The 10,955-nt window shown below is 41.7% G+C and overlaps 1 pseudogene; it reads right to left on the minus strand.

The window, feature by feature from the left end:
* Positions 1 to 5,986: 5,986 nt before the first annotated feature.
* LOC103211139 lies at positions 5,987 to 9,411 on the minus strand (annotated as a pseudogene).
* Between the last annotated feature and the right edge of the window lie 1,544 nt (positions 9,412 to 10,955).

Below are 10,955 nucleotides of genomic sequence, written 5' to 3' on the forward strand. Positions count from 1 at the left end.
TCTTGGGCAAGTCACTTAATGTCACTGTGACTCAATTTCTTCATTCACGAATAAAGGAATTTGACTAAGCAGGGATGAAAATTAGGTTCCATTGTTTATGCCAACCACAACCAATTGGACCCCTAGAGGGCCCTATGTTGAGGGTTCTCAGGCTGTGCTGAGACAGTGTAGTGTAATGGGAAGTTCCCTGGAAGTGGGTTAACAAGAGAGGCTTGGTTTCAAATACCATATCTGCCACTTAACAACTGTGCAATCCTTGGAAAGCCATTTAACTTTTTTGAAGCCATCTTTCCATCTCCAACATTGGTATCATCAGCCCTTTCTTCATACAATTGTAAAAATGGCGTAGGAGAGGTGTCTGACCTCCTCTAACTTCACAAGGCAGAGGAGCAAATCATTACCTGCATCAACAGCCCAAGGCTGATTCCTATGAGACAGAGGTTAGACATTTACCAAGTCTGACACCAACTGTCACTCCCACAGCACTCTCTATTTCTATGCTTGGTTTGATACTTTTTTGCAATAGTCACAAAGAACTCACAGACAATACTCACAATTGTGGAGCTTATTAGGGTAGTAACAAGTTACAATTCAGCATCAGAAACAACTCAGGATATAGTTCTTTGATAAGGACAGCTTTTTCTCAGCTGGGCCCATACGTAGGTCTCTCTCTGTGCCTCAGTCCCACAGCTCCTCAGCCCAGCCTCTGGCAAATGTTACAAAGCTCTTTCAGCTCTGTCAAAAGTGCCAAGAAATATCTTGCTCCACCAGTAATCCTTGGCCTAAAAGTGCTCAACTCTAGCTCTGAGGGTTGGCAAACCTAGCTTCACCAAGGGCTCAAAGGCACCTCACCCCACCAGCAAGCCTCTTGCCTAAGGCACTCAGCTTTCTCTCTCTATTGGCTAGGAAGTCAACTGCACAGTCTCCTATCAGCCTCCTGCCAATCTGCTGCTGGTATGTTGGTTCTGCTACCACCATTTTTCCTCTGCTGCTTCTTGACATCCCTCATTTCTGGTGTCATAACTCTCTCTCACTCTCTCTGTTTCTATCTCTTGGATCTAGAAGATTCTCAGCATAGGGATTGTGGGTCCAAAGTATGTGCTCTGCTCCTGGCTTTTCTTTCTTGGTGGTAGTGATATCCTCCTGGAACTGGCTCTCTTTTAAGCCTATCAGAATGGCAAAACCAACCAATCCCCTTGTTAGGTTTCCATACACTTGATGTGCATAGTCCCATCTGTACAAGATTGTCATGCACTTTATTTGTATTATTAGTAAACTAGCTAATCCTCTTAGTGGGTCACAAGCACCTTATTTGCATAGTCCCACTCAATCTTTTGATGGGACTATTAAAAGTCTATGGGTAGAAGGGCCATATTAAGTAATTCACTGCACCTCAACAATAAATTACATTCAACCATTTCAAGAAGTAGCATATGATCAAGAACTGATGGTATTGAAAGAAGTCCAAACTATAATGAAGGAACTGGTGAAAAACAAGGTTTTAGGAATTGACAGAATACCCACTGAGATGTTTCAACAAATGGATGCGGTGCTGGAGGAACTCACTCATTTATGCCAAGAAATTTGGAAGACAGCTACCTGGCCAACTGACTGGAAGAGATCCATATTTGTACTCATTCCAAAGAAGGGTCATTCAACTGAATATGCAAATTATCAAACAATGTCATTAATATTGTAAAATTTGGCTGAAGATAATCCAAAAATGGTTGCAGGAGTGTATTGACAGGAAACTGCCAGAAATTCAAGCTGGATTCAGAAGAGGACATGGAATAAGGAATAACATTGCTGATGTCAGAATGATCTTGGCTGAAAGCAAAAAATATCAGAAAGACGTTTGCCTGTGTTTTATTGACTATGGAAATGCATTTGACATGTGTGGATTATAACAAATCATGGATAATGTTGCAAAGAACGGGAATTCCAGAACACTTAATTGTGCTCATGAGACCAAGACACAGTTGTTTGAACAGACTAAGGGAATGTTTCATGGTTTAAAATCAGGAAATATGTGTGTCAAGGTTGTATCCTTTCACCATACTTATTCAATCTAAACAAATGACCTGAGAAGGTGGACTATATGAAGAGAATTCAGCATCAAGATTAGAGGAAGACTAGTTAACAACTTGTGATGTAGAGATGATGCAACCTTATTTGCTGAAAGTGAAGACTTGAAGTACTTACTGATAAAGATCAGATGCTACAGCCTTCATTGTGGATTGTACCTCAACATAAAGAAAACAAAAATCATCACAACTAGGCTAATAAGTAACATCATGATAAATGGAGAAAAGATTGAAGTTGTCAAGGATTTCATTTTACTTAGCTACACAGTCAATGCCCATGGAAGCAGCAGTCAATAAATCAAATGACATATTGCATTGGGCAAATCTCCTGGAAAAACCTCTCTAAACTACTGAAGAGCAAAGATGTCACTTTGAAGACTAAGTTGCTCCTGACCCAAGCCATGGTATTTTCAGTAGCTACATGTGCATGTGAAAGCTAGACAATGAATAAAGAAGACAAAGGAAGAATTGATGCATTTGAGTTGTGGCATGACAAAGAGCATTGAAGGTACCATGGACTGGCAGAAGAATGAACAAATCTGTCTGAGAAGATGTATAGTCAGAATGCTGCTTAGAAGCAAGAAATGTCTAGACTTTATCTCTCTTACTTCGGTCATGTTGTTAGAAGGCACCAATCCCTGGAAAAGGATATCATGCTTGGTAAAATAGAAAACCAAAAAACCAAATTCACTGCCATCAATTCGATTCTGACTCATAGTGACCCTCTTTAGGTTTCCAAGGCAGTAAATATTTACAGAAGTAGATTACCCAGTCTTCCTGCCACGGAGTAGCTGGTGGTTTTGAACCGCCAACCTTCTGGTTAGCAGTCAAATACCTTGGGCACTACAACACCAGAGCCTCTTTGGTAAAGTAGAGGTCAGCAAAAAAGAGGAAGACCCTCAATGAGACAGATTGACACAGTGGCTGTGATGATGGGCTCAAGTATGGCAACAATTTTAAGAATGGTGCAGTACTGGACAGTGCTTTGTTCTGTTGTACACAGGGTCTCTATGAGTCAGAACTGACTCAACAGCACTGAGCAACAACAACAATAAAGGAGTTATTTTAATGAGACAGTAAAGAAAACCTGTCAAGCCTGAGCCAGGCATACAATAACTGCTCAGTAAATGTTCAGTGCATCTGAAATCTGAGCACCATTGGAATATGCAGTCACAGACAGAGGTCATTTGATTACCTAAATAATTCTCATCTAACGTAGCATATGTATATTTTATTACTTCATGCCATTTTAGATAACTTTAGAGGTTGTAATTAATGTTCCAGGCTTGATGTTGTTATTGTTGCTAGGTGCCATCAAGCCGGCTCAAACTCATAGCAACCCTATGTACAACAGAATGAAACACTGCCCAATAGTGCACCATCCTCACAATCCTTGCTATACTGGAGCCCATCATTGCAGTCACTGTGTCAATCTATGTTGTAAGGGTCTGCCCCTATTTCTCTGATGCTCCACTTTACCAAGCATGATATCCTTCTTCAGGGAATGATCCCTTCTGACAATATGACCAAAGGAGGTAAGACCAAGCCTGGCCATTCTCGCTTCTAAGAAGCATTCCAGTTGCATTTCCTCCAGGACAGATTTGTTTGTTCTTCTAGCAGTCCATGGTTTTTCAGTGTTCTTCGCCAGCACCACAATTCAAAAGTATAAACTCTTCTTTGATCTTCCTTATTCATTGTCCAGCTTTCACATTCATATAAGGAGACTGAAAATATCATGGCTTGTGTTAGGCACACCTTAGTCTTCAAAGTGACATGTTTACTCTTCAACAGTATAAAGAGGTCTTTTGCTGCAGATTTGCCCTATACCGTACAACATCCGATTTCTTAACTGCTGGGTCTATGGGTGTTGATTGTGGATCCAAATAATATGAAATCTTTGACAACTTCAATCTTTTCTCCATTAATTGTGATGCTGGTTATTGGTCTAGTTGTAAGAATTTTTATTTTCTTTATGTTGAGGTGTAATCCATACTGCAGACTGTAATATTTAATCTTCATCAGTAAATGCTTCAAGTCATCTTCACTTTCAGCAAGTAAAGTTGTGTTGTCTGCATATTAAAGGTTGTTAATGAGCCTTCTTCCAATCCTCATGCCACATTCTTCTTCATATAGTCCAGCTTCTCAAATTATTCACCCAGCATACAGATTGAATAAGTATGGTGAAAGGATATAACCCAGACACACTCTTTTGCTGATTTTAAACCATGCAGTATCCCCTTGTTCTGTTTGAATGACAGACTCCTTCTTGGTCTATGTACAGGTTCCTAATGAGCACAACTAAGTGTTCTGGAATTCCCATTCTTCATAATGTTATCCATAATTTTTTATGATCCACACAATCAAATGCTTTTGCATAATCAATGAAACACAAGTAAATATCTTTCTGGTATTCTTTGCTTTCAGCCAAGATGCCTCTGACATCATCAATGATATTTCTTATCCATATCCTCTTCTGAATCCAGTTTGCATGTCTGGAAGTTCTCTGTCAATATACTGCTACAACCATTTTTGAATTATCTTCACCAAATTTTACTTGCATGTGATATTAATGATACTGTTTGATAATTTCCACATTCTGTTGGATCACCTTTCTTTGGAATGGGTACAAATATGGATCTCTTCCAGTCAGTTGGCCAGGTAGCTGTCTTCCAAATTACTTAGCATAGAGGAGTAAGTGACTCCAGCACGTGGCATGTATGTTGAAACATCTCTATGGGTATTCTGTCAATTCTTGGAGGCTGGTTTTTCAAGTGCAGTCGGACTTCCGTGCAGCTTGGACTTTTTCCTTCAGTGTCATTGGTTCCTGATCATGTACAACCTTCTGAAATAGGTGAACATTGACCAATTCTTTTCTGTAAAGTGACTTTGTGTATTTCTTCGATCTTTTGATAGTTCTGGCATCATTCAATATTTTGTCCATAGAGTCTTTCAATATTGCAACTCAAGGCTGAAATTTTTCTTCAGTTATTTCAGCTTGAGAAATCCAGAGCATGCTCTTCCTTTTTGGTTTTCTAACTCCAGGTTTTTGCATATTTCATTATAATACTTGACTTTCTTATCTTGAGCTGCTCTTTGAAATCATCTGTTCAGCTCTTTTATCTTGTCATTTCTTCCATTTGCTTTATCTACTCTCCATTCAAGAGCAAGTTGCAGTCTCTTCCAACATCTGTTTTGGTCTTTTCTTCCTTTCCTATCTTTTTTACTTTCTTCATGTATGGTGTTCTTCATGTCATGCCACAATTCATCTGGTTTACGGTCACTGGTGTTCAGTGCATCAAATCTATTCTTTAGATGGTCTCTCAAATCAGGTGGAATAAAATCAAGGCCATATTTTGGCTTTTGTGGATTTCTTTTAATTTTCTTCAGCTTCAACTTGGACTTACATATTGATGGTGTGCTCCACAGTCAGCTCCTGGCCTAGTTTTTTTTCTTTTTGGATGTGGACACACATACGTTTAATTTTTCAGTAGCATTCTGTCATTCTGTTATATTAAGAGCATGAGCAAAGCATTCTAAACATGCCCCTCTTCATGGACTATGAACAATCTGTATCTACTCAGAAAAAGGGGTGCTAGACAGAGGTGTCTCAAGTCTCACTTAAAATCTACTTGAAGTTTCACATGCTCTCTTTAAACAAAACTCATGTACATACATTTGTGTGTACAATTTCAGGGGCTTTGAACACTTTCCAAGACCCAGTCACACATGTCAGGTTAAGACTCCTGGTTCACAACATTCCTGCAGGAGATCAGAAGAATGAACAATTCTTCTGTCCCTACAGTCTGTATTTCTCCTACTGAGTTGGGAGAGGGGAAGGAGTAGAACCAGCATAAACTAAAAGCAAGGAAAACCATTTGCTTCAAAGACAAATTTTTTACTTATTATTTGCCCTTGGAAGAAAGACCATCCCAATCTCTAGTTGCTTCTATCAAATGCCATTGGCCATGACTCATCCATTTTTCCTGGTCTTTGTACAGCCGTCCACAAAACCAAAACTTAAATATACACTGCGTTGAGTCATCAGGCAAGGAGTCCACCATTTGGTAGTTGTTCTTATGCACTTTCTTAAGTTTCATTTTCAACATTATTTGCCTTTTTATCTGATTGACTTCCTCCGCATTCTGGTAGGTGAGCCGCACTTTATGCCGCCTGATGCCGAGCTGGCATGTGTTCCTCTCAGATAAGATGACTTTGAGAACATTGCCTTTGTACTTGTTTATCACCTTCATCACATTGGTCACTTCTGGTGAGTCCACATCAGGATGGTTCAACACAATGACTGGCTGGTTCTGGCAGGGGCATTTAATCAGCTGGTCTGGTTTAGCTGCTATGAGTCAAAGTTGTCTCCATTCTTCCTGAAAAATGGACGAATCCTTGAGATAGAGGCTGGGATCAGCCTGGATTTTGTTTTTCTTCTTGGAGGAGTTGACTTGTTTGGTTTTATTTCAATTTATGGCAAGATTTCTGGAGAGCAGCTTCCCTTGGTTATTCCATTCACTGCCTCCTTGCTGTCCATGCAAGGGGGCAGTTTTGCTGGGGGTGATACTATACAGACCATTCTCTCTTTTTGGCTTAGGCCAAGAAGATGTCTCCAGCAGGTTTTGGGACATATCTATTAGGCCACTTTCGTTTGTTGCTACCTGTAAGTCTGAGTCTGTCTGTTTCACAGCGCAGAGTGAAACAGGTTTTGACAACTATATTTCAGTGCAAGGTATGTTAACAGGTGCTTCACACGTAGCTTCTATAATGTGAGCATCTTCAGAGGAGTTAAGAACCCTGAGTGGGGAGCTCTGGTAGCGTAGTGCCCAAGACACTTGACCACTAACCAGAAGTCTGGCAGTTCAAACCCACCAGCCACTCCTCAGAAGGAAGGTTGAGCAATCTACTTCTGTAGTGATACCACCTCAGAAACCCAAGGAGGGGTCGCTATGAGTCAGGTCAGACTCGATGGCACATAACAACAACAACAACAAGAACCTGAGCACAGCCCCTTTGGGGATGAACACTGGAGCAGAGATATGACCCTTTCTGGTCATTCTGCTTTCAGTCTTTCCATCACTACCATCTACAAATGGTGGGTATACATGCTCATGAATCAGCTGCCCATCAACATTGCTCTTATCCTGAGATTTTTGGAGCAAATTTGTGGAATAGCCAGGGCTAGAAAGTAACACATTAATTTCTTGAATATCTTCAGAGGTTGTCTTCAAAGTTACCTTTGATGCCTGCCCTACAGAATAACGATGCGTGTTATTTGCAGTCAACGATGAAGGCTTGCTGCAGGACTTGATTAACTGAGCTTTCTGTGAAACAGTTCAATTGACTTTATTTTGGAGGCTGAACTATTCCACTTGATGCCTTCAGGGACATTTTCAAATCCAGAGCTCAGAGAAAACACTGATGAGATGACAGGGCCATCAAAATAGTCATTCCTTTCAGAAGTCTTTAATTCCAAAGGCTTGTCCATAGGTTGCTGAGATCTGATTCTATTGTCTCCATTTATGTTTATGTGTAAATATTCACTTTTATGTTGAGAGGGAACCTGGCCTATATTTGAAACAGCCTCTGTATGGTTGTCATTCAGTTTCCTATTAGAGGAAACCGTTTTTAAAGGAATACTGATCTCACATGTAGATTCCAAGTCATTTTCACTGATGGGCAATAAACCATTTTCTCCACAGAAGGAAATGACTGCAGGTGGAGCAGCAAGAGGGAAGAGTTGTGAGTCACTGTGTAAACTGCATCCATCTTCAGGAAAAGACACTGCAGCATTATATGGAAAAGGGTTTGATGCCATTCCAAGCCCACATAAAACACTGGCTTTTCCTACAGGTGATGTAGAACAACCTTCTAAGGCAATGGAAGGGGGTGCAGTAGTTCTGTATGGATACAAATGATTTTTTTCCCCCTGCAAATCCTCAACTCTATCAGAGCTTAGAAAGGACTCTCCCTGGTTGTGCTCACTAGGGTTGGACATGAAGAAATCATAAAGCTTCCCCCATTTCACATTGTTCAGCTGTGTGTGCACTGAAGATTGCAGATCATTAATGCCTGCATGTTTTCCAACATTTGGCTCAATCATCAGTGACTTTGCTTCTTCTGAAGACATGGTTTTCTCATGCTCACTTGAAACCTCCCTTGTTATGAGCTCAGAATTGCCTTCATTGCCCCTCCCTGCCTCACGGCAATTTTCTTCCAGAGGAAGTAGTTTCAGAACAACCTTCATGTCTATCAGCTGAGCCAAACAGTTTGTGGGGACAATGAGCTCTGCAGGTGTGATAACAGTTAAAGGCATGCCTGGCTGCATGGGCTCTTTTGCAGGGATAACACTTATACTTCAGCGTTTTTGTTCTCAAACAGATTGATGTCATTTGGCTCAGACGGGGTCATTTTATTTGGGATGCACATGACATATTTTTGGTACTCCTTTGATTCTGGTATCAACATGATATTGTGCATTTTGTCTTTATTTGTGTGGAGGGAGAACCTGAAAGCTGGTCTGACCGTCTATTTTAAATGTAGTCCTCAGATTGGTTGCTTTCAAAAGCTCTAGGTTTTGTTTGGATGTGCTTATGCTGATTCTTTTTGGCTCCAACTTGGCAACGGTTTTGGGTGACCATTTCCCACCTGGCTTGTCATGTACCCTCTTCCTGTGTTTGACGATGTAATCATTTCTAATGGCACCATAGTCACAATGTTGTTGTTGTTGTTAATACTCACACTATATGGAAAGATGCCTGTGTGTTTCACCAAGTGCCTCTGAAACTCCCCCCTTTGTGTAGGAAATGCCGCTGCAGTGAGAGCAGGTGAATTTGATCTCTTCATGATGAAGGGTGAGCTTTCTGTACTGCAGGGGGTCCTTAGTGGAAAACCGGCATTTATCACAATAGTATTTGCCTGGCTTACTGTTCCTTACCTTGAACTTGTTACTGATAGTGTCGGTGAAGCTAGATTTCCTATGTGAGTGGCACTGCCATTGTTGTGCACAAAATGAAAACAGGGAGGAGGCACACCAAGGCTGCATGTGAAACAGATGTATTTGTCTTCTTTTGGGCTTTGCCTACTGCCTTTAATTAAGTCTTGAAGAGAGACTCTGAACAACTTTGGATCTTATACACGTAGCAATGGTCATCATGGCAGCCTCCATCTCTGAGCACTGGTACAAGAGGGCTTGGGTTTGTCTCTCTGGTTGAGACACTCTATTGGCATTAGGCTGCTTCGATGACATGGTCAAGGAGTTATGTTTGTCACTCACCTGAGAAGTATATAATTTCTGTCCAATATCCTTCATTTTATTTATCTGCATTTCTAGAAAGCCTCCATGGAAATTCAGAAAGACTTCAAGTGATAAATTTCTTAGGCAGCATCCTTCAACGTATTAGCAGCTACTACATGGGAGCTCTGGTAGCATAGTGGCTAAGGCACTTGACTGCTAACCAGAAGGCTGGCGGTTCAAACCCACCAGCCACTCCTCGGAAGGAAGGTTGGGCAATCCTACTTCCGTAGTGATACTGCCTCGGAAACCCAAGGAGGGGTCGCTATGAGTCAGGGCTGACTCGACGGCACATAACAACAACAACAACAACAACATGGGAACATACTCAATTATCTTTTTTTTATATACCTAGCCACAGTACACACATGATCCTAATACACGATTGTTTCTAATTCTCTGATATTCCAGGCAACACTTGTAAATTACCGGAAACAATGCTGCTGGCACAGTGCCTGGCAGAGTGAGTACGTGAGCATGCTGCCGCTGGCTGCTGTCTTTCAGGAATGTCATGGGAGAAGGTGGGAAGTCTATGGGTGCTTTCAGTGAAGTGGCCAATGCTGTAGCATGGACGTGATCAGGGCACTTGCTCAGTGGCTGGTGACTCTTGTCAATCCTGGAGCACCTTGGTCTGAGTCACTTGTTGGGAGTACCTACAGAAGCAGGTTTCTACAGGACTTCCTCAAAGCTAGCCTTGAATTATCCACCCCTTCCCCAGCCAAACCCTTTTAACTCCTTCCCAGACAGCAGGTTGGGAGAAGGTACATACCTTTTCAAAAGTCACAGTCAGGAAGGGGCAGTATCTGGTGTGTAATCTGTTTCCTGGTCACCAATTACAGTTCAAACATATACACTGAAACAAATCATGTGTGAAAGGGGTTTGCAAACTGTCATCATCACAGGGCACGGAGCATCCCTTCATGGACAACTGGTAAATACCTCTTGGGTCCTCGCAGTAAACCAGTCACAGAGATGCCACTGAAGCCTTGCTCATCCACATTCTTATTCCTTCCCTCACCTGACTGTGCAGAAGTGGGACAGGGGCAAGCTCAGGATGCTGGCATGGGAGGCTGTGAACTGAAGAGTCACTCAGTCAGGATCTGCTGCCACTTCACCCTGGTGCTCACTTCCTCCCTGGAGCTGGTGAGATGTGGATGGGATTCAAAAGGGTGACGAGGCTTTTCCTTTCCTTCCAGGCCTTTCTTCTCAGGCACAAGTCCTGTTTGGCCTCACAGCCTCTGGCCTTGGTCCTGGCCTGGTTTTGGCTGAAGATATTGAGATTCTCCATCCCTCTTTTTCCATAGAAGTAGTCAATCTGGTTAAGGAGCTCTGGTGATGTAGTGGTTAAGACATTTGGCTGCTAACCAGAAGGTCAGTGGTTCAAAACCACCAGCTACTCTGCAGAAGGAAGCTGGGTAAATCTATTTCCATAAAGATTGACAGCCTCGGAAAACCAGTGGGGGTTTCTATGTGTCAGAACTGACTCAATGGAAGTGAGGTTTTTTTTTTTTTTTTTTTTTGAGTTGACCTTATTACTGTTTATTCCATCTGTCAAGGTCCATGTGTATAACCACCAT

This window comes from Orycteropus afer, unplaced genomic scaffold, assembly GCF_000298275.1.
Source record: "Orycteropus afer afer isolate SDZICR_OR568_19922 unplaced genomic scaffold, OryAfe1.0 scaffold00699, whole genome shotgun sequence".
In the NCBI taxonomy this organism is placed as follows: domain Eukaryota; kingdom Metazoa; phylum Chordata; class Mammalia; order Tubulidentata; family Orycteropodidae; genus Orycteropus; species Orycteropus afer.